The 25,594-nt window shown below is 38.7% G+C and overlaps 1 pseudogene; it reads left to right on the forward strand.

Moving 5' to 3' along the window:
• The first annotated feature begins 1,034 nt into the window (after positions 1–1,034).
• Positions 1,035–15,143, forward strand: LOC129680815 (ubiquitin-conjugating enzyme E2 N-like; annotated as a pseudogene).
• Positions 15,144–25,594: the final 10,451 nt, after the last annotated feature.

Genomic DNA, 25,594 nt, shown 5'->3' on the forward strand with positions numbered 1-25,594 from the left:
ACAGGATATAGATTTTGTCCTTTGATTTGCACTCAACCAGATGGTGTGTGTGTTCCTGCATGTTTTAAGAGTGTCCACTCTGTACAGGGGTGGATGTTGAATTTTTTATTTTATTCCCTTTAGCCTTATATTTTGTAGCTATAATGTTCTTGTGGAATGTATATAATTTACACTTGTTCGTTCAATTGCTGACTTCTCTACCCCACTATCTGCTTTAAATTGGACATTGCATTGTGATGCTTATTATAAGCATCACTTATCTCAAGTCTGTGTAAACATGCCACCATTTGTTCTCTTAACAACAGAGAACAACTAGCCAGTGCTGAGCAATGGAGAGAATAGGGTGGGACATCATGGTCTGCAGGGGAGGAGAAAGGAAAAAGGAGAGGGGGACAGTCGGAGAGCAGAGATCAGAAAATAGAGATCTGCAGGATAGGACCTGGAACCATGAGGAGAGATGAACCAGACCCAAGATATGACTAAAGCAAGTATAAAGTGGGAAATTTGGATGGGAGAAAGCTATTCAGACTTGAAGGTTTAGGATGGACTAATTATTGCTCAACATTGTGCTCTAGGTTAACTAAATACATCCTAGTCTCTGTGTGGTGATTTGGGTATACAGCTGGTTTAGGAATAACCACTGTTTAACTAAAAGGTAAGTCAATAGTAAATATTAATAATCAAAAACAACATATCTTTTGATTTGATATTTTAATCCATTCACATTTATTGTACTATTGTTATCTGTAAGGCTAACAGTTGATTGGTCTATTTTTGCTATATGTTTGTGTGTGTGTCCTATGTCTATTTTTATTTCTTTTTTTAGTTATCCCTTTTATTAATGAAATATGTTTTGTGTAATGATTTAATTCATTTAGAAATTTTAACTCCATGTAATTGTTTTTCATATTGTTTTAATTTTCAATACACACTTGGGTTAGATTTTTCTACTCATATTTATAACATTTAATGTCAATATGCGGTAAAGCAAGCTGAGCCTGAGATAAGAGCAAAGGCCAAACTCGGCATCTGACATGACAGCCAGGCTGCCCTGCAGGATTATCAAGGAAACCCCGTATCTGCTGACAGAACCAGTTCCTTGTATTAAAGCAGAACCAGATGAGAGCAACGCCTATTATTTTCATGTGGTCATTGAAGGCTCCCAGGATCCTCCTTGGGAGGACTTTCAAACTTGAAGTATTTCTTCCAGAAGAATACCCAATGGCAGGTTTCTAGCTTGTTTCCTGTTCTCTGTCCTGAAAACTATCAATGCAGATGATGAGACTTATGGCCAACTGTTGGGCAGAGTGCATGGAATCTTATGTAAAAGTGGGAAATAGTAAGATCTGGAGAGGACAGGAACTCTACAAGGAGAGCAACAGAACCAGAAATTTGAACACAGGAGTCTTCACAGAGACTCATACTCCAACCAAGTATCAGGCATGGAGATAACCTAGAACCCCTGCACAGATGTAGCCCATGGCAGTTCAGTGTCCAAGTGAGTTACATAGTAATGGGAAGAGGGACTGCCTCTAACATAATCTGATTGGCCTGTTCTTTGATCACCTCCCCCTGAGGGGGGAGCAGCCTTACCAGGCCACAGAAGATGACAGTGCAGCCACTCCTGATGAGATCTGATAGACTAAGATCAGAAGGAAGGAGAGGAGGACCTCCCCTATCAGTGGACCTGGGGAGCAGCATATGTGAATAAGGGAGAGGGAGGGTGGGATTTGAAGGGGAGGAAGGAGGGCCTTATGGGGGGATACAAAGTGAATAAAGTGTAATTAATAAAAATAAAAAAAGAATACCCAATGGCAGCACCTAAAGTGCATTTCATGACCAAAATTTATCATCCTAAAGTAGACAAGTTGGGAAGATTATGTTTAGATATTTTGAAAGATAAGTGGTCCCTAGCATTGCAGATCTGCACAGTTCTGCTATCAATCCAGACTTTGTTAAATTCTCCTAATCCAGATGACCCATTTTCAAATGATGCAGCCAAGCAGTGGAAGACCAGCGAAGCCCAAGCCGTAGAAACAGCAAGAGCAGGGAATAGGTTATATACCATGAATAATATTGAAATTGATCATCAAGTGTACATCCCTTCTCCTGTTTGCATTTAATGGGCACAGTCTTAGAAACGTTACAGAGTGAAAGCATCTTCTTCTTTGGTGATTACATGCACATTAGCAAATCTATACCTCGTCCTGATTCACCATGGTAAAGCATGAGGAGCGGCTAGAAGCATCATCCGGGTTTTGTTGAGATGCTGAAAAGCAGTGAGTCTCTGCTTTGACTCCATTCCTCATCATGGTTTAATTGCAAAATACTGTGAATGAAGGGTTAGCTGCCAGAGGTATGGATGTTTTATTTTATTTTTTAGGGGGAAAGCAGTTTAGTTTTATGGCCTCCTTTTCCCCTTCCCTGTCTGACGGGGTCTAATTGCAGTGGTTAAATGCAGCTAACCAGTTTTTAGAATATGCTCTCTAGCCAAGCCTAACTGTAGACTCTGTGGGTGGACAAGCTTGATCATCTGAATTAAATAAACACCACAGCCCTCACTAGTAACGTTGTGACTTTGCTGTCAATCTCCACCCCTCCAACCCTCACCCCACGCACACACAAAAGAAGAAAAAGAAATCAAAAACGTGTGACCATTTTGTATGAATTGTCTGGAAGCTTCTGTAAATTTATGCTTCAGTAAAATATTTTTCATTACTCTAAAAACAAGACATGTGCTATAGAAATTTTGCCACTATAATAACTTTTTTCATTTTTATATTAAACTGTACACTTATGTACAGTTATGTATATTATAAGGAAGAAACATGATTACTTTATGTAGGATATTTTACCTTTTAAGAAACAAAGAAAACAAATATTTTTATGTAGTTTGGTAGGTTACTTTTTGATTCTTTTCATCTCTTCCTGTGACTTTAAGCAACAATCCAATAGGGTCATATTCTAATGCAGTCTCCTTCTCATTTATATCATTATGTGTTACAGTGTAATCTAATATATTTTATTTCTAAGTGTTTTAGCATCACTGGTAAACTTAACCTCACATAAGCTTATATTGTTCTTGAATAATTTAAAACAATAAATATACGTGTACTATTTTTATTACCTAAAAAGTTAGTTTTACTGATATCTGTGCAAGTGAGTACCTAATATATTATCAAAGATTTATCATTAAATGGTATACTGCTACATTGTATTAGAATGCGCATCAGATTTTGTTTATATATAAGATAATTTGGAATTAAAATTTACCAAAATGTGTTTTACTGTTATTCCTAATTTGTTTCCATTTCAAGGGTTTTAACCTCGGATTCATTCAAAATTATTATTTTTTTAACTTCTTTGTGATGAATTATGTGACTTGTTATAAAGAAATGTGCTTGAAAGTATAGATTTTAAGGCACATGTTTTGTTTTTAAAGCTTCAGAGTTTTCTCTGAATATTCCACTCAGTTAGCTTTGAGAGGCTTGGCGGTGATCCTAGGATGTGTTCTAGTCCACCCCGGAATTTCCGTAGAATCCCACAAAAATCTCATCACTTGTAATCACTCCTGCCAAAATATAAGAATAAACATTGCTGCATGTTGTCTATAAGAAAGTAACCCCAGAAGGTTTGAGCAAGCAGAGAGCAATCAAAACTCTTAGGCTTGCAGAATATTGAAATTATTTTACCTTCTAGTTTGGGATTTTTAGTCATGAAAAGAGGCTTATTTATTTAAAACAAATAAACAAACAAGCAAACACATCCTAATTGTGGACAGTTGATGTGGCAGTCACTGGATGGGTGCCTGTCAGCCTTGGGAAACTTAACAACCCCCCTTCAAAGGGTAGCTAAGATGACCCCATATTTCTCTTTAGAAGAGTAATAAAATATGCAAACAAACATCTTATCCTAAGAAGGCAGACAGAGTTATTTGACCTACACCACATGGGATCTATTGTTTTGAACAGCGCTTTTTGTTGGCCATTTCACTACCTTTATATTTGTATTGTTTGGATGTTTTAAAAATGTTTTTAAACAGGTTTGATTTATGGATGAACCACACTTTCGTTAATTTCTTAAATATGATGGTTGCCTTTCAACAAAGTGAGGCTAAAAACTGTTAACTACCAAAAGTGCACTTCTTCTCACTTGGGTGCCTATAATATGAAAAAACACCGAGTTAAATAATAAGCTAACCTTGATACTTAGACCACATAGTGAGAACACCATTAATTAGAAGCTACACTTGTTACAGCAAGAATTTTAATGATAAAAATGTGTAGTTGGGAAAAGAATCTAGATTCAAGAAAAAGGAATTTGGTAGTTAAAAATAAAAACTCTCCTCAAACTTCAAGGAAAAGTAAGTAACTTTTTGGAGATAGTGAATGGGATGAGAGTTAAGCGATTTACTTCTCAAAATATTAATGTTGTCATCATGTGCAGTAATTTCATCGCACCCTGATTACTGGAGAAGGCAAGGCGTGCATATTCTTCTTCAGAGAGGCGTATTACAGACGCTGAAGAATTTTGCCTTCTGCTGTGTATGTTCTTCAATACTGGGAAAGCCCAGCTGGGAATCCCTGTGGTGTTGACTGAAGGAAAAAAAGAAATGAAGTCTGCTCTGAGTCTTGAGTAGCAGAAGCACGTTTCAGAAATCACATGTGAAATGAACTACCCAGGAAACCTCACATTTTGGTGAGAAGGATCTGCTTAAAACGCTCACGTCAAAAGTAAGTCAGTTTTAATTTACATTCTTTGAAAACATCTCTGTGAAAAATAGGTATGAAAAACAAATAATTGTGTCACCATGGAAACATGGCCTACACAGATATTACATATATCATAGAAGAGAAACTGGCATCTCTGGAGACACATTTGGGAAAAGCAACCACTATTAGGGAATGGGTGTGTTTTGTATTCTTAAGATTCCATAGTCCTTGGATTCTTAGCATTTTTTTAATCTCATAAAAAGCATTTGAGGTTTTCTCCAAGTCTTTTTTGAAATTTTGAGTGATTTTAGATAGTTTTATTAGATTTTAAAATTCATTTTATCTTCATGTATGTGGGCGTGCACAATCAGCTTGTGGGAGTTCATTCTTTCTTTCCACCATGGATTGAATGTCAGGTTCATTAGTAAAAGCCTCTTCCAGCCCAGTCATCTCCTTGACCAGCAAGGTCTTAATGAGTATTTCTAAATGCAACTGCCCACATGGCTCACTGCTACCTCTGGCTTGGAAACTTTGAACAGAATGACTCCAAAACAATGAAGGAAGTCTCACTTTGGAGCAGTACAGTCGCTGATGTGGAAATTCAGGCAGATATGGTTTTCATTGTTTTTAAGGTGTTTTTTTATGAGTAGGGGTGCCTTACCTGCATGTGTATTTGTACATTATATGTGTGTGATGCCTACAAAGGCCAAAAGTGGGTATTGGCTGCCCTAGAACTGGAATTAGAGTTGGTTCTTAGCTGTCATGTGTCTGATGGCTACCAAACAGGCAAGTTCGCTGGAAGAGCAGATAGTTTCCACTGCCGGGTGATCTGTCTGGGCAGCCCCCTGTTGTTATGTTCTGGTTTCGATTTCTTCATTTTGTTTTCCATTTCTGTTTTGTTGTTGTTGCTGTTTGATTGTTTTGTTTTTGTCCTATGAGTGAGTTTTGTGCTGTGAGGCAGTATCTGAAAGTCATTGCTGTTGTCTCAGCCAGAGATTTGCAAGCCCTTTTTGGAGTTTCTATTGTCATTGTGTCCCGTGCTCCCCTTAGCTGAAACCACCTCATGCAAAGAGCCAATTCTACCCTGTTCTTCTTTTCTTACAGGCTGCACAGGTGTCTCAGTCTTTCAGAAAACCTACATTCATTTCCCAGTACCCACATTGGGCAGTTCACAACTGAGTAAGTCATTCTCACTCAGGGGAAGTCAATGTTCTCTTCTAGCATGTGTGGACACCTACTTTAGCATATACTTACACTGACACACACATAAATAAAGAGGAAAAAAAACTTTTAAAAGTGCAGTTAATTCATTTTAATGCCAATTTAAAACTTGTGGGTATGTAAATGAAGGAACTACTGGACAGTTCAACTGTATATCCTCATGCATAGGAAGCCATGGCAGTAGGAGAAGAGAGCGCTAATCCAAATTATCTAAATCTCTAATTCTAGTGCTGTTTTTGTGAAATTTGTGTTTGGCTTTGGAAAAGCCATTCGTCTTTCTGAGAGCCAGTTTTCACATTTATGAAATGAACCTTGTACGTCAAAGTCCCTGGAAAGATGCCACACTGTGTGCCTTGGTCAATGAGTCTTTAAAAATTTCCTAACTCTTCACATGAGAGTGAAGAAGAAGTGGACCTTCTTGTACTATAAGTGGAAGCTTTCAGTTAATAAGTTCTGCCTACCACATGTGACCATGGACTTCTAGTTCTACCCTGAAAGACCCATAAAAATGGCACAAAATGCATTGTTTATACTTTTTGCTGTTTCTTTTCTATTTGGATTGGCTTCATAGGCAAGAAATATTTTTAAAAATTATTTGAATGTAAATATTTTGAATATAAATAGAATGAGGATTAGCACAGCTGAGGGCTGAGAAGATTGCTGAGTGGGTCAATGCCCTCCACGCAAGCATGAGGGCCTGGGCTCAGCTCCCCAGTGCCGTGGAAATGTCAGTCACTGTTGCAACCACAGTGCTGCGGTGATGAGGCAGAACAGGAGGACCTTCTGGATGCTTCCAGGCCAGCTCTCTAGATCAGCTGCTCTCAACCTGTGGGTCGCCACTATCTTGGGGAGGTCAACTGACCCTTTCACAGGGGGTCGCAGGTCAGGTATCCTGCACACCAGGTATTTACATTGTGATTCATAACAGAAGCAACATTACAGTTTTGAAGTAGCAATGAGGCAGTTTTATGGCTGGGGATCACCACAACACGGGGAACTGTATCAAAGGGTCACAGCATTGGAATAACTGAGAATCACTGTGCAAGGCGTGATGCCGAGCTCCAGGTTCAGTGAGAGGCATTATCTCAAGCCCTAAGGGGAAGAGAGGTTAGAGCAAGGTCACCTGACACTCACGCACTCATGAATGAGTGTGATCCCCACGTGCGATCCCCACACACATGGGCACAAGCATAAACACACACTAACAATAAAATAAAGAACATAATTTAACACATTTATTCCAAAAGGCTAGGGGGTATGCATAGACAAATACCTCAAAAACTTTTTTTTCCTACACAGCATGTAAAACAACACTTGGTCTCATTGTTCAAATCTGAATGAGTACTCGGAAACCCCAAGAGTTTTCCCTTGGTAAAAAGGACTATTTCAGGTTGATCGCTCTATTCTCTAAGTGACCATTAAAACCACCTGTAGAACAGACACGGACAAGAACATACTTATCTGACAATTCTTACTGCTAATCTCAAGTTGTTATTTTTTCATTTACTTGTATAATTTCATGTGGCATAATACAGCTAGTGGTTTTCTTTGTGAGGCAGATAGAAGATACATAGATGATAGAGAGATAAAGAGATAAAAGATAGATAGATAGATAGATACATAGATAGATAGATAGATAGATAGATAGATAGATAGATAGATGTCACAGTATTTCTAACTTTACTGATACACTATATCTAGAAGATACATCTTTATTTTAAAAATGAATTTCCCTTATTTTTTCAAAGATTATTTTTTATTGTAAGCAAAGCTGTAAGATATTGAGAATACTTAAGAACAAAAAAATCAGAAATTGTTTTTTTTTGCCTGAATACATTCAATCATAAAATGTAAAGTGTGTCACTGTAACTCATACCATTAAGAATTGTCACTATCAATTATAAAAAGTTAAATTGTGCCCCTTTCAATAAAATGAAATCTGAGAAGCTGCTTAGACAAACCAATCATTTTTTCTGAAACTTATCTGAATATTATATTCCACATAGAAACAAAAGTAACCATGTAGATAAATTAGAAATCATCCCCAAACCCTCCTCCATTGCTGGTAGGAATGTAAACTGGTACAACCACTCTGGAAAGCAATCTGGCGCTTCCTCAGACAACTATGAATAGTGCTTCTTCAAGATCCAGCTATACCACTCCTAGGCATATACCCAAAAGAGGCTCAAGTACACAATAGGGACATTTGCTCAACCATGTTTGTAGCAGCCTTAGTTGTAATAACCAGAAGCTGGAAACAGCCCAGATGCCCCTCAGTGGAGGAATGGATACAGAAATTGTGGTACATCTACACAATGGAATATTACTCAGCAATAAAAAAAAAAAAAACAAGGAAATCATGAAATTTGCAGGTAAATAGTGGGATCTTGAAAAGAGCATCCTGAGTGAGCTATCCCAGAAGCAGAAAGATGCACACGGTATATACTCAGTCATATAGACATATAATGTAGGATAAACCTACTAAAATCTGTATGCCTAAAGAAACTAATCAAGAGGGAAGACTCTTGCTCTTGCTAAAATGCTCAATTCCTATCCAGAAAGGCAAAGAGGATGGACATCAGAGGAAGGAGAAAAGAGGGAACAAGTCAGGAGCCTGACACAGAGGACCTCTGAAAGACTCTGCCCTGCAGACTATCAAAGCAGATGCTGAGACTTATGGGCAACCTTTTGGCAGAGTGCAGGGAATCTTAGGAAAGAAGTGGGAAACAGTAAGATCTAGAGAGGACAGGAACTCCACAAGGAGAGCAACAGAACCAAAAAATCTGAGCACAGGGGTCTTTCCTGAGACTGATACTCCAACCAAGGACTATGCATGGAGATAACCTAAGACCCCTGCACAGATGTAGCCCATGGCAGTTCAGTATCCAAGTGGGTTCCATTGTAATAGGAACAGGGACTGTTTGACATGAACTGATTGGCTTGTTCTTTAATTACCTCCCTCTGAGGGGGAAGCAGCATTACCAGGCCACAGAAGAAGACAACGCAGCCACTCCTGATGAGACCTAATTGACTAGGATCAGAAGGAAGGAAAAGAAGACCTCCCCTATCAGTGGACTTGGGGAGGGGCATACATGCAGAGGGTGGAAGAAGGGAGGGATTGGGATGGGAGGAGGGAGGGAATCACAGGGAGGATACAAAGTGAATAAAGTATAATTAATAAAGAATTTTAAAAAAATCATCCCCGAATTTAAATTGAAATACAGTTTGAAATCTTGATTGTTACATTTATGCAGTTTTATCAATATCATAAACACATTTCAGATGTAGCACTTCCTGGAAACAGCAATGCTCTCTTATTGCCAGATCTACCTCAAGGAATCAATCCTACAAGAGGAAAGAAAAATCTAATTTTGCTTTATTTGTGTACAAATACATTTTAAGACTTTTTTTTGGAAAGAATTAAGCACAAATCTTTGGATTCATGTGAAAGCATTAACTTACCAAGTTTGATCAATGTTATATTTTCATATTAAGATACAATGGTTTCTCATAGTAGATTTTGAAGAATTTGTTTATGATGACACATTATACTTTAACATTAGTAAATACAAAAGGGCAAAAATGAAGGTAACTTTAAATTTCATATTTATCTATTTAATGGCTGTTTTGGTAGATGATGATTGATGTGAAAACTTACAAAAGAGAATACTTTTAAGCTCAGTATCCAAGTGGGTTTCCTAGTTAGGGGAACAGAGACTGTCTCTGACATGAACTCAGTGTCTGGCCCTTTGATTACCTCCCCCTGAGGAGGGAAAACCTTACTAGGACATAGAGGAGGACAATGCAGCCACTCTTGATGAGACCTGATAGGTTAGGGTCAGGTGGAAGGGGAGGAGGACTTCCCCTCTCAGTGAACTTGGAGAGGGGCAGGGAGGAGATGAGGGAGGGAGGGTAGGATTGGGCGGGAATGAGGGAAGGGGCTACAGCTGGGTTACAAAGTGAATAAAGTGTAATTAATATAAAAAATTAAAATTAAATTTAAAAAAGAAACACTGTTCCAAGACTGTAGCTGCTTAAGGGAGGTAAAGGCACATCAAGTTTTTATTGACACAAAGCACACTCATCCCCATCCATTCATTTGGGCTCTGTACTGTACATGTACCACCTATAAAAAGTGGTGAAAGAAAAGGGCAATGGTAAATTAGTGAAAATCTATTGTAAAAGAGGAGAAAAGAATCCAAAAGTTTGCTTTAGTGCTTTTGTACCGAAGTTTATCAGCTCCCTTTAGACACTGATAGAAAATAATGATGGCTCAAATTCTAATAAAAATGATTACCTACTAATCAGCTATTATGATTTCGTTCAAAGTTACATTTTAAAATGCCATACTTACAATATATGCATAATTATTAGCAATTACTTTTAAAACATAGAATTAAGCTCATCAAATACAGTCCTAGATTTTTATTCTGCCTCCTCTGAAAACATGCTTTGTGCAAATACCTGCCCAAGGAGGTTTAGAAAAACCAGGATAACAAAAGGTATATGGAGTTCATGGAGTCACTATAGGCTACAGAACAAGTAAAATTTTCTAAAATGTCAATAATGTATCTTTGTTCTATTTTATTTAAGATTTTAATGATACTGAGATTGTCCAAACACAAGGCAGAAAAGGTGAGTGCCGTGCTGTAAATCTGTAACTAACCCAAACACAGGACACAGGAATCTTAGCTCTGAAGTAGAAAAGATTTCCACAAGAAATCCAAGGTCACTGAAAATAAATTGTGTTTTCCAGGCTCACTATTGGCATGGCTATTGCATATCTTCTCTTTCAAGAATGCATCTAGGTTCTGTTGGCAGGACAATGGCATTTCACACATGTCTATATACTTTGGCATGCTTAGTTTATCACACATACATGAAACAGACGCCATCACAGGCATTCTCTCATGGGTAAGTTGTCCATCTCTCATGTTTATGCATATTGGAGCTGAGCTTTGGAAAAAAAGAAGATAAAACAAATGGGCTTTTCTGACTTTAGATGTCCAAGAACCTAGCAGAATGAGATCAGCAAAAACAATGATACAAAAAGCAATTTTAATGAAAATTATTATAATGAAAACTGAGCTATTAATTCTCTGAGTTTGATACTATTTATCAAATACATTGTACATGTTTTTCTTCGGTCTCGATTTTTCATTAGTGTGTAAAACCACTGTATTTATTTTTGGTAGATTAACACTCTTCATTTATGAAACTTTCCAGGACACAAAATGTGGCTTGTAAATAATTTGGGCTTGCCAGGGCATCATGCATGCTAACAGATTACACATTGTTCTGATTAGATACACCAAGCATGCTTCCTCAATACCTAGACATGTTTCAGTTCACGATGACAGCTGATGCATGATTTACAGCATCTAATGTTCACGGCATTTGTACTGATTTAATATTCATATTTATTTATACCAGAATTTAGTTATATAAATGATATATCAGGTGACTACTGACAGAGCTTTTATGGCTGTTCGTATATACTTTAAAGGGGAAAAAAACCACATAAACATGTCAAGGCTTTAAGAAAATGAATTAGCTCCTTTTGAAAGCAGAATCAAGCAATGACACCCTTCTATATGTTTTCTGTGCCATTTTAGTTCCCTCCAAACTGTCAACAAGGTGGTTCAAACATTTGCTTCAGAAGAGTAATCTTTGTCCATTAAGGAAAAATTCCTTTAAAGAACAAAGAGCCACGTTTTTCTTTTAAGTTCACTCAAGTCAGAGTCAGTACCCGAGCGCCTGTTGCTCTTCCTTCACCAACCTCACTGTGATCTACGCAGTGAGCGTCCAGAGCCCAGGCAGGATGACAAGCACCCTTTCACTCTCCCCCCAGCTGTCAATTACTCCATCAAGAGAAACACTTGTTAGGAGCTTGATGTTCAGAGGAAAACACTGAAATTTACCAAAAGGAAAACAGGAAGCTAGTGCTCAGTCTGCTGTATGAAATGCCCAGGCACCAAAGTGGCTGCACGGGATGAAATTCGTCCTATCACTCGGCGATCAAGTAGCGCTTTTCATTGGAGGGAGACACATCCCTGGTCCATATTCTTGACATTTTCATCTCTGATCAGCTATTTCTATGATCTATAATTTAATACTGGGAGAAAAGGAATACCCAAACACTTCTTTTTCTACCAAGTTAAAGATATGAATTTAAAGCCACATACTTTAAAAAATCACTAAAACGTATTTACATTGCCTTGTGAGAGGTTTCACTGACCTCAGGAAACTCATCCAGTATTTAAAATGGAAGATGTGAACAAAAGTTAAGCAAATAACTTTCTAAAATGTCACAGGATAATGAAGGAAGCAAGAATTAAAAGGATTAAATGATAGAGAAGGAAATAATCAGGGATGAGGAAATGAGAAAAACCTTATTTACTTTCCAAATTGTCTTACCTTACTCTGAAACACACTAAAAAAAAAAAAAGTGGTTATTAAGGCTTATTAATCCTTAATCCATCTATCTCAAAACAATTGCATTCCTTTATAATTCCATGGTCACAAATAAATGCAAATTGTATCTAAACAATTGGCACGACAAAATGTTCGATGCATTGTCTTAAAAGTCTAAATAGTTCTTATAATTCTCCCCCCTCCCCCGAAGAGCTAGGTCCAACCTAAGAATGTCAGATTTTGTCTAAACAGAAGTAACTACATAAACACATAAGACTGTTGCTATCAGCTGCCTTGCTTGTGGGCACTGGGTTCTTTCAGAGAAAACCCAGCTTAGCTCTTTCACTCTTATTTTTCTTTTCTAAGCTTTCAGCTGCTTGTTTTAATGAGAGCATTATCTTGTTGTCCTTCTTTCAGAATCCACCTTTGGAGTGTAGAGGCTGCGGACTAACCTCAGCAACAGGCCGCCTAGGCAAGGAAGAGAGCAGGGCCCTCCTAGTCACACAGCATGGCTCTTCTTGCTGTAAGTTGCCAGATTTTTGTTGTCAGTTCGTTTAGGGTTATCTATCAAGTTAAATTCCTCTTTTCTCAACCGGAATATTCTTCACTAAGCAAAACTAACAATAACTGTTTGACGGTGTGCATATCATCTCTTAAGTTGTTCAAGGAAACATGACAGAAATGTCTCTTTTTAAGGGCAACCTGACCACTGATAGATTAAAACCCCCCCTTCATATAACACTTAAGCTGAATGCCCACCATTCCTAAAGATTAAATTTATTTTACATTTCACTAAAATGAACTCATTTTCTGTAAAAATCAAACAATGAATAAGTGCTCTATCAGAAAATACCAGCAGCATGTCCTTAAGCCTCACCTTAAGTACTGTGTATTTCTGGAATGTGTAAATGCTACGATTCTGCCAGCTAATGCCTTTTTTGCATGCTTTTTTGGTTCCTGTTTAAGTAGTTGGATCTTTAAATCCCAACAAGCAGAATAATTCATTTATTGAGGGGTCAGACAACAGTCATTTTACTGTTATGATTCCTGACTTTAAAACTAAAATAGGCAAACCAGTATTTTCCTGAACTAAACTTTCATGACTCTATGATATCACAGGATTCTTCCATCCACCGAAATGCTCAAAGAGACCACCTCCTCTGCCTGAGTGCCTATCAAGAACACAGGAGAAAACGAAACTTTGGAGAGCAAAATAGGTATGCCTTTTAATCTCATAAATGAATAAATGTTCAGCTAGTACCATGCTGACATCACTAAGGATTTTCAGTCACCAACCCATCTTCAAATAGTTGAAGTGACTGTCCTTACAGATTTAACTTTGATGACTTAGTGGTACACTGGAGTGGTGTTGACAGAAATACGTACTTAATAATTTACAGTCCTTAGAAGAGATGCTGGGGTAGCCAGTAAAGCCCTAGTGACATAAACAATGCACTGTGTGTTTTCTTCTCCCGCTAAAGCACCGTTCCCAGTTCTCAAAACGCTTGTCTGACAGGTTTGTGCTCTCCTGGTCAGGTTGAGGTACATTTTACAGCTTGTCAAACTTCCTCTCTGGCGCCTGCCCCTTTGCATTCTACAGCGTCGCTCTCTGCTTGGCTACTGGGTCGGTTCGTACAGATACTCTCCACCTCCAGGCTAACACTACAGTTGATTCGCTAGGCAGCCCTTTGCTTCTCCCGTTTCACATCTTCCCACTGATTTTCTCCTTCGAGGACAGGGTTCTGTCTTTCTACCTCTGTCCTCGGAAATCTGAACAGTCTTTGGGTTTTCTGAATATTTCAGTAGCTTTGTGACAGATGTCAATGGGTTTTATTCTGCACTAACGTGCTCTGTGCAATTTTCTGTGCTTACTTTCATTTTAAATTCCTTCTGTTTTAAATTGATGGAAACATACTGGTCTCTGCGAATGAGTTAATGTTATAGGATTTTTTTTTCCTGATTAAAAGCAAAGTTTCTAATTAGTACTTTCTCCAAATGGCATATATAAAAACCAAACGAGTTCCATAATAATATATGGATTGTCTTGAAGCTAATAGTTTATTGTCTGTGCAAGGAAAGAATCAGGAACAGGAAAAAAAATCTGAATATTCCTATACAAGTGGGAGAATGCTCTCTTTTTCACCCCTAAAAGTGAAAGAAATGAACATTAAATAGTTCAGCCTTGCAATTACGTGATCTAAGTTGACACCATATCTTGGGTATTATTAGATAGAATGCAAAGTCCTGGCATTTAGTGCTCATTTGTAAAGAACATTTATTTTGGCAAACTGTTTTAACCGGTCAAAATGTGAAACTTTTGGAAACATGGGTGAAAGTTCGAACTTCATTCGTAAAGTGCAGCCATTGTGTAATAAAATAGCCAAGATGATTCATTCAGTCACCTTAATATCTACTCATCAAGGAGGAGGAGAGGCGAGGGTGGCGTTCTAGCTTTCTCTAGCATAACACGATAAGTGCAGCCTTCCAGTCTAAAAGGTGGAATTGTTCCTTTGAGTAAAATAATTAATGAGTCCAACAAAAGAAAAGCCGTTACGAGAGAGACCTCTAGTGGGAAAACACGCAAGTGTCTCGGACAGGCGTTTTATTGTTTATGCTTCCTCTGAGAAACAGAACTTGGCGCATGTTATTTAAGGTAGTGTCCATAAGGCAGCCAGCCAAAATGCCTCCTTAATGCTTAGCACATGCGACGTGCTCAAGCCGCTGATGCTTTTCTGGGTAAAACTGGGAGAGTGCTTTTTTAGACGCTCAACTTACTTCTTAGACATCCGATTTTGAAAAACAAATAATAGGTGTCTAGGATGTGTTGGGGGGGGGGGATACCCAGACACTGAAGGAACTAAATTGTTTAGAAATCAGAGATTTTTTTTTTTCTGTGTGGAAGTTAGGTTTTGATCATAGGCAATTGTTTTACGTAGAATAACATCAAAGTACTTTGCTGATGGTAAGGCAGGGATCAGGAGGGTTTTCCAGCTTTTCAAAATAGTTCATTCAACCATAGAACACGTTAGCCATCCAGCCAAACTCACTTTTAAGAAAAAAAAAAATCTCAAAAAGTCCCTGGTGCTAGACTAAAGAGGTGCTGGAGTATGAGTCAGTTAAAGAAAGCCTTGCCTCTGGATTACAAAGCAGTTCATTTGACTAACGCATTTCTGAGATTATTTCTCCTTTGTTTTCCATGCAGCTGCTTTTAGGTCATCCTCTGATACATATAGTTTAATTCTAGCTGCCTTTAAACTCCTTTAAGCAACATTAATGATAAATGTGAAAATTATGATATGCTGTCTGGCTACAAATATAGCACTAAACTACAGAGGAATCTGCCGCGTTTACCAACGGGGTAGTGCCACAGCTCCCAACTTGAATGAGCATTAGCGGAGGGGAACAGTGTGGTCCAAAACCATGTGGGTTAACAGTTCCGGACTAAGGAAAAGGGAGAGAGCGGCTAGGGACCCAGAGCTGCACTGTGAAGGCTCACTGCTCTGGAGAGAAACTCTCGTTGTAAGAGCTAGTCACCACACAAATGCCTCAGATTTGATCCTATGGTGATGGCGAATGTAACCAGTACCTTCAGCCTCGCATGCCAGTGGAGCTTGGGAACGGTTCTGCTGCGTCCTACACGTTTTCAGCAAAACTGCTAGTTTCTCATCTACTTTAAAAAAAAAAATCTGCCTTTTGTTTTTAATAATAAACTTTATCTGAAATCAAATTTAGTGATGATGAAACGTTAGAGGCTATTTGCCAGGTGAGCTCATTCCCAGGCCTCTTGTTCCTCCCACTGATATATCGCCACAAGCTCTGGGAGGCGTGTCTGCCCACTGTTAAAAAAGGTAAAGCCTGTCTTGGAACATCATTGTTCAGAGGAAGTATCATGAATCTTCAGATTAGAGCCAGCAACTGGGAGCCGCCTAAGCAAGAGGAAAGAAGGGAAAGGAAGCTAATGAGTGTCACATATTTTATTTCTCCAAATTTGGTCCCAGTTTAGAACGGAGATTTTTATGATAAAGATTAAACAACAACAACAAAGAAATATACATTAAAATTTGTAAGCCCTAGATGGGATTTGTTTGTTTGTATCTATGTATATAAAATCAACATGCCGGCTGAAAAATATTCTCCAGGCACAAAAGTGTCTTATAGCATGCTTGTCTGTTCGGCCTGTTATCAGCTTTAAAAACCGAATCCCATTCGCCGGGCTACTGCCTTGTCCCTAAATAAGCCTGAGCACTCCAGTTCACAGTCCTTCATTCCCTTCTCTCACAGAGCCTATGGAACACGGAACCTGATGGTCCCTGTGTCTCCTGAATTATCTCCTGTCCTCCTTGCTGTCTGACTAGCTCTCAACCTCCTTTCCCCATGGGGAAAAAAAAAAACAAAAACAAAAAAACCTGAATCTCAAATTTCCATACAGTTTAAGAAATAGTGAAGGCAGAAACAAAACAACAGAGTTCGCTAGAATACTCACAGATGTCACAATTCTGTTTCTCAAAAGACTGTGATACTAACCTTCTAGTTTAATACTGTGATGCTGGAGACAGGAGGAGCTTATCCCACCGCACACAAAAAGTGTGGGAAGAGCTCCGTAAATGCCAAACTCTCATTTCATATTACCTGTGCCTACTGTTGACACGTTTGTGTCCCCACACAAACAGCAGTGGGAAAACCAGAAGGGAAAATAAGAGAATCTGAGACTTTTTTTTTTGCAATAAACATGCATATTATTTTTATAATTTCTTTGTCATTTGAAGATTTTTATTTTTGCATTTTACTCTTGTGTGTGTTTATTGTTGTTGTTGTTTTTTAAATTTATTTCGGTTTTCGAGACAGGGTTTCTCTGTGTAGTCATGGCTTCTCAGAACTTGCTCTCCAGACTAGGCTGTCTTCGAACTCAGAGAGATCCGCCTGCCTCCAGAGTGCTGGGATTAAAGTTGAGAACCACAACTGCTGGGACCTGCATTTAACTCTTATGGCTTGCAAAAACCCATTTCAAAATCTGTAATTCCACATCACTCAACGGCATTCTTAACATTCTTATTGCTGTATTAACAACCAAGGGTCAGAAAATGAGTGCAAGATTTAGAATATATTCAAGAACACACAAATTCTAACCTAAGTTCTGTGGCTTTGGCTCGGTTGTTAGAGTTCTTGTCATCTAAGCATGAGGACCTGAGTTCAGACCTCACAAGAAATGAGCAGAAATTAGTGGTGCACACCTGCAAACCAGCTCTGGTAAGCAGAGACTGAAGGATCCCAAAAGTTCTCTGGCCAGCCAGCCAGGTGAAATTGGCAATCCCAGGTGTGGTGCCTACTCTGTCTCAAAAAAATAATGTAGAAAGAGATTGAAGAAGACATCCAATGTTGCTCTCTGGCCTATACACAGGCATACATACACACATGCACATACACAAGCAAACAGACACAATTACAGGGCTGAGTAACTGTTTCTACCCAGGCCATAAATCCTAAGTCTTTAGCTTTTCATTGTACGTATTTCCCTTGTCCTAATACTGATGAAAAGATATGGTATTTGAGAAAACATAAAGTACCATTGTGTCTTAAAGTGAAGACAGCAGACATGAGAGTTTCCCCGCCTGGGGAACTCACTGATAGCTAAGCTCTAGAGCTCTAGTTTTGATCTTGTGCCCATTGTTTGGTACACAAACCTCATTATAATCCCTTACATGGCTGAACAGAATCACGACTGAGACCAAGCAGTATTTTCAGTCAACCTATTTGTGTTTTCTTCTTCCAGAGAATCTATGGACCACTAGCACTCAACATCACTGTACAAGAGGAAGATAAGATAGTTTTTATGTCCCAGGTGCTTTTGCACCTAGGAAGAATGGAGGTTTTGGTTTCTAGTAGTTCAAAGTATTTCAAAGAATCTTGAACCTAGAAGATCATGTGGCACATTCAAGCAAAAAAAAAAAAAAAGAAAGAAAGAAAGAAAAAGAATTACTAAAGCACCTACTAAGCAAGCAGAGCTATCTCTGCTTTTTCAACAAGAATACCTCTGGAAGAAAAATGTTTCTTAAGACACAATTGTTCTAACTGGCTCTTAACCAAAGTAAGATTTTTTTTCCACTATAGTTAAACATTGTTTATTTTACATTTCTCTATAGAGGAATCCAGCAACATAGTACTCTGGCAAAGGATCACGTCCAAAGACCTTCTAGATCTATGTGATCCAGCTGGAATGCAGACGTGCTCTGGATTACAGTATGATCTGGCTGGATTACAGAAATACCCTTAGTACACACCTTTAATCACAAACAATAGAGATAAAGTTAGTTTATAGAAGGAAGCAGCCGTGTTCAAAACTGACATCTAATTGTAGAGCAGACAAAGTGATGAATCAGAGAAAGATCTGACAAAATGAGCCCAAAATAGAATATACCCAACTCTCGAAAATACAGGACAGGAAATAGAGGCTGATTATCAGGACAGTTTTACAGAGACAGGTTGCAGAGAGAACAAGATAGAAACAGGTGAAGACAGAGTGAGCTAGAGAATGAGACAGAGCCAGAAGATTAGAACACATTACCAGAATTAGTTTGAAACCAGGCAGAACAATTCAGTCAGAAGCTAAGAGAAGCCATTTTGAATCAGTCAGCTTGAAGAGGCATTTAGGCCCAAACAGCTGAGTTGAACCAGCCAACAAGAGTTCAGAAAGAGGTAGGTAGGCTTGGGAATGGCTCTCATCTCTTCCCCTCATCTGAGGAAATAAAAACATTTGTATTTCTCGTGAGATACTCAAAAGATCATCAGCGTTTCATTCTTTCTGCGTCTGATACAGGGAAATAAAAGATACAAGTGGAAACAATTCCCCAGTAGATCTGGGGATGTCATGTTACTGAACACTGTCTGATGGTTACACACACACGCACATGCAAATTTAAAAGGGCTGGAGATGTGTAGCTCAGTGATAGAATGCTTGCCTAGCACTCACAAGGTCCTAAGATTTGATACCTACTATCAGAAAAAGAAAAAAAAAAAAAAGGCAGGTATCTTTCTATTTATTAAATGGAGGAATGAGGAAGGATAAATGTAAATATTTTTCACTCATAATGGGCACTGAGTCAGTTTCAGGTGCTGCTCCTTCTGTATTGGTGTGTGAAGCCCTGGTGAGGGTTATTCACCAGACATCCCCAGTTGGCTGATTCCCCTGAGATTTTTCATATGGTGGTTGTACTGCAGCGAATGAGCATTGACTACAGCCTTGACGTGGCCAGCTTCAACCAGGACTTGTATCTAGAAACAAACATGGAAATTTGTCAGGAAAACGTGTTAACTAGGGCACGTTAGGCATTCCACCATGTGTGTTTTCTGGGACATACTGTCCGTATGTGTAATTTTCCTTTGTCAATTTATAGGGTAAAGACGAAAGAATGAGGCATATATTGCTTTTAAATCAGAAAAACAAAACAAAACAAGTGGGTCATTTAACCTTCTGCACCAGAACACATACATAATACAGACTTAATTTCTCGTCGTAGCTTGCCTTCCTACTTCATTGATGAACACCATGAACTAGAGGAACTTGGGAGAGAAAGGGGATTATTTCACTTATATCTCCTGACCCCAAATAGCCCATCAGTGAGGAAAGATGGGTATGTACTCAAGGAAGGAACCTTGAGGCAGGAACTGAAGAAGAGAGCACTGCTAACTAGCTTGCTTAGCTAATTTCCCCATCCATACTAGATCTGCCTGCCTAGAGAAGGCATGGCATCCAGAGGGCAGGGTCACCTTCTGACAATTAGCGATCAGGTCAGGACAGTTCCTCAGTTGAGGTTTCCTACTTAGCTGACTCTAGTTGTTGTGTCAAGTTGGCAAAAACTAACCAGCCACTTCTCCCACCACAGCCATTGCCTAAGTATTCTATCTTAATTTTACATTTATTCTATAAAAGAAAGACAAAAACTCTGACTTTATTGTCATTTGTTAATTTGGCAAAATTCACAGGCACATTATTTTGTTTCCAAGTTTTTGTTGAAAATATTTTTTTCATACAATCTAGTCTGATCACAATTTCCCCTCCCTTGTCTTCTTCCAGGTCCTCTTGCTTCCTTTCTTTCTGAGTTTAGAAGATAAACAGAAAAAAAAATAAGATAAAAAGGAATAAAAAATTAAAACAAAAACGAAGAGCATAAGAAACACTCATGCTTGAGCACACACACCATAAAAGCACAAAATAATAAATGATAATATACAAACAAAGACCAGTAAGGTAAAAATGACAAAGCAAAGCAATACGAGACAAAAATAAATCCACAAAACAACACCGACAAAAACATTGAGTTCATTTTGTGTTGGCCATCTACTCTGGGCATGTAGTCTGCTCTTCAGTGTGATTTATATACCCAGGGAAAACTCCATTCAAGAAAACTAGTTATTCCTTTACAAGTGGTTAAAATTCACAGGAGCTTTAAATTTGTCTGTTACTATGAGCTAGAATGTGTATTTGTATATACATGCATAAAAATATATCTCCATACCTTTGCACATAAAAAGAAAGAATAGAGAAAATACAAGATAGATGTATAAGTATCATTTCAAATTATGTTACAGCACACTGCACCTGTACCTATCGCTTCTCTTGATTATGGGTTTGCTAAGAGCAGGAACTGCATTAATCTTTGGAGCTCCTGTACTCGGGATTTACCCATTCATCTATTTACTCAAAATTTATAGAGCATGCACCACATGCTAGCACAGTGATGCATAGTTTTGTATGAGGATGATTCAATGATCTCATGGTCTGATGGGAACACAATCATTTGAACAAATAGACCTATAGAAAACCATCTTTCCTCTCATGGCATCTTGTGAACTTTACCACCTGAAGAAAGGTTCTGTAGCTATCACTGTCTTTTACAGATGAGGTGGGTGAGTTTTATAGCTATCGGCTCCATAGATCCAGGTAACTCAGCTAATCAGTGAGTGATCCTGGGATCCAGCCTTCTCTCTAGATTCTGTGGGTCAGTGATAAGGAGTTTTGCTAAAACAACTTTGCATTACTGGATTATTAACATTGCTGAATTACTTGTCTTATGTCTTTTTCTTCTTAAGAAAAGTTCTGAAAATATTCATGAGACTTCTTCCTACACCTCCTTCTTAAATCTATTCCAGAAGTAAATTATATGCCATCCAAGTTGGAACTCCTCATAGGACCAGATGAATTGTGAACATGGAAGCTTTCAAAATAAATCAAAATATCCATTTAATTTCAGACATTTAGTACCACAAATTTGAGTCACCCCATTTCAACAGTCAGGAAAAAAAAAAAGACCTTTGCTTTCCATGCATATGATAGAAAGGAAACATTACTACTCGCCCTTGTGGTTCCAGTTCAAAGAATTATGATGCCAGAAGTTGTTTCCCCTGTTCCAGGTCCAGGAAAATCTGATTCTTGTTAGTATCATTTCCTATGCACACAGAAGGAGGGAGAATGCTGTTTTGATTCAATCCAGTCTACATATCACACTGGGCCTGCCAGGATAGATTTATATTAAAAAGAAGAAAAAAAAAAAAGAATAGTATGTTACTCAAAAGGCCCTGTGTTAAGAACCAGACAGTGAGGCAAGGAGGAGGACTGGACAATAGCGGTATGTAGTGGCAGCTAGAAAACATCATAAAGAATCATTTAAGAGCATCGGGCTACATGATGTGCATGTCGATTAACATCAACAACAGATCAAACCCTATTAAGGCTGCGGGAGGAACTCTCAGCTGAAGAACTATTTAAGCAAAGCCTTTAATTTTTAAAAGGCAACATAGCAGATCTTGTTTGGTAGCACATGTAGAATGTTCTGGGAGTTTCATCCTGACTTTGAATTTGTTTTATTCCCAGATGACATAGCTACGTTGAGAGTAAAGACATCTGTAGGCCATATTTGAATCATAAGCTTCTTTTGCTTTCAAAATTTTCCACACTACGATTTGGGAAGGGAATCGTGTTCAAGATTATATGAAATATTGTGTCATGGTTGTCTGAAAATGTTGGGTTGAAAGCCAACTATCAGGAGATTACTTTCAAATATAATTCTATGGTTAAGCGTCCTGCTTATTAGTTTATTCATTCATTTGCTAATTTATTAATTCAACAATTTATGTTCAACATTTACTTTGGAAGCATAAGAATGCTGAAGAATATTTCTCTCTATATTGGAACTTTCAGCTTGTAACACAATAGTTTTGTTTTATTGTTTTTTCCCCCAATGTGATCATAAGTCAATAACAGAGATGACAGTCTAAGATGAAGGTGATTATGCCATCAAATAAGAGTGTAATATTAAGTTGTGTGGTTCTCGTAAGCAGATTCCCTGAATTATTTATCTTCGTCATTTACACTGTATCTCCAAGAATTGATGGCATATACAGAATGAATGAATGAAAGAATGAATAGGTAAATGAATGAATGAACATGGTAGATCAAATTGTCAACAGATCTGAAGATGACTTTTTTTTTCAGTCTCATTTAATAAGTCAAAGTTAGGTAAGTGACAAAAATTAAGTCTGATATTCAAACTATCTAGAAAAGGCCAGTTTACTCATGTCTGGAGTTTACTACCACAAGCTCACACAATACAAATTTCCTTACCCATTGACCTGGTCATTTCAGAGAGTAGACAGTGAGAGAAATCAAAGTGAATGAGCAATGTGACAGAGAAGACGTGTTCTGCTTTCCAGTTTCCCTGCCCAGTGTGGTTCTATCCCAAAATGGCATTTGGGTTTTATTCAGCCCATGTGCTCTGAGGTGGTTGGAGTGTTTGTTTGTTTGTTTGTTTGTTTTGGCTTGGTTTCAGTTTTTAGAGACAGGGTTTCTCTGTGTAGCCTTGGCTGTCCTAGATTCACTTTGTAGACCAAGCTGGCCTTGAACTCACAGAGACTGGCCTGCCTCTGCCTCCCCAAGTATGCCAACATGCCCTGTGCTCTGGGGTGTTTTTGCCCACAAGTGAAAACATCATCTTCTGTAGTGTTGTGCATATGACCCCATTCTTGCTTACTGTATACATGATCATGCATTTTATGACACTGAAGAAATAAGAAATATCTTGATTCCAAATTTTGTTTGGATCTATTTATAGTCAACTAAAATTTAGCATGAGAATGACTTTCAGAAATGTGTAGAAAGAATCTTCCTACTTTCATCTAATAAATGCATCCATTCCCTGAAAAACCTTAGTGACTCCTTGAAAATATATTACGTCCTATTTTAACAGTGTATTCTTATCTTTGAAAGGAAGATTTTTTTTCCTCACATTTTTTTATTTATTACAATTTATTCACTTTGTATCCCAGCTGTAGCACCTTCCTTCATCCCCTCCCAATCCTGCCCTCTCTCCCTCTTCTCCACCTATACTCCTCCCTCAGTCCACTGATAGGGGAGGACTTCCTCCCCTTCCATCTGACCCTAGCCTACCAGGTCTCATCAGGACTGGCTGCATTGTCTTCCTCTGTGGCCTCTGTGGCTGTCCCCCTCCCCCTCAGGGGGAGGTGACCAAAGAGCCAGCCACTGAGTTCATGTCAGAGACAGTCTCTGTTCTCCTTACTAGGATACCCACTTGGAGACTGAGCTGCCATGGGCTATATCTGTGCAGGGGTTCTAGGTTATCTCCATGCATGGTCCTTGGTTGTAGTATCAGTCTCAGAAAAGAGCCTTGGGCCCAGACTTTTTGGTTCTGTTGCTCTCCTTATGGAGCTCCTGTCTCCCCCCCACCCCAGGTCTTTCTATGTCCCCCTTCTTTCATAAGATTCACTGCACTCTGTCCAAAGTTTGGCTATGAGTCTGAGCATATGCCTCGATACACTGCTGGGTAGAGTCTTTCATAGGCCCTCTCTGGTAGGCTCCTGTCCTCTTGCCTGGTTTCTCCATCTTCCGATGCCTATCCCATTTGCCTTTCTGAGGACTGAAAATGTAAACTTGTACAACCACTTTGGAAATCAATCTGGCACATTATCAGAAAATTAGAAATAGTGCTACCTCATGATTCAGCTATACCACTCCTAGGCATAGACCCAAAAGATGCCCCACCATTCAATAAGAACATTTGCTCAACTATGTTCATAGCAGTTTTATTTATAATAGCAGAATCTGGAAATAAGCCAGATGTCCCTTAGATGAGGAATGGATAAAGAAATTGTGGTACATTTACACAATGGAGTACTACTCAGCAATTAAAAACAAGGAAATTATGAAATTTGCAGGCAAATTGTGGAAACTAGTAAATATCATCCTGAGTGAGGTAACCCAGAAAGAGAAAGACACACATGATATATACTCACTTACAAGTGGATATTAGCCATATGATATAGGATAAACATATTAAAATTTGTACACCTGAAGAAGCTAAGCATGAAAGGAAGATTTTACTCTAACTCTAGTCTTGGGTCACAATAAGCTTGTGAATAACTTGCCAGCTCCCAAATTAAAGAAAGTACACTCAGTATCCTAGTGGGTTCCCTAGTAAGGGGAACAGGGACAGTCTCTGACATGAACTCAGTGGCTGGCTCTTTGATCACCTCCCCCTGAGGAGGGAGCAGCCTTGCCAGGCCACAGAGGAAGACAATGCAGTCAGTCTTGATGAGATTTGATAAGCTATGGTCAGATGGAAGGGGAGGAGGAGGCACCTCCCCTATCAGTGGACTTGGGGACATGGGAGGAGATAAGGGAGGGAGGGTGGGATTGGGAGGAAACAAGGGAGGGGGCTACCGCTGGGATACAAAGTGATTAAACTGTAATTAATATAAATATAAAAATAATTGTAAAAAAAAAAAAAAAGAAAGTACACAAATCTGAAGATTTCCCTGATTTGAAGGTTTGTCGGATTTTTGTTTTGCCTCATCCTAGTAATTACAACTATGGGCTCACTCTCATCTTTTAAAAAAGATATTAGGAATAGAAAACATGACAGCAAAATGAAGGGAATTAAAGTCAATGCAGGGCACAAAGCAAATGTAAAATATTCTGCAAAGTGAGAATCTTTTGGCTGGGCCTTCAGTGAGCTTCCTCTCCAGCAGGACCCTTGGGGTCTTTACAGTGTTAGGATGCCTGGTTGATTAAGAAACAGGGAAGACACCTGATGCTTTAAGGTGCCACAGGATAAATGTCCTACTGTATAGCTTACTCAAACATGTGTGTGTTTGTGTGTGTGTGGTAGGTATGGTGCATGTGGCATGGTGGTGTGTGTGTGTGTGTGTGTGTGTGTGTGTGTGTGTGTGTGTGTGTG

This window comes from Psammomys obesus, unplaced genomic scaffold (assembly GCF_907164565.1).
Source record: "Psammomys obesus unplaced genomic scaffold, mPsaObe1.curated_primary_1811, whole genome shotgun sequence".
In the NCBI taxonomy this organism is placed as follows: domain Eukaryota; kingdom Metazoa; phylum Chordata; class Mammalia; order Rodentia; family Muridae; genus Psammomys; species Psammomys obesus.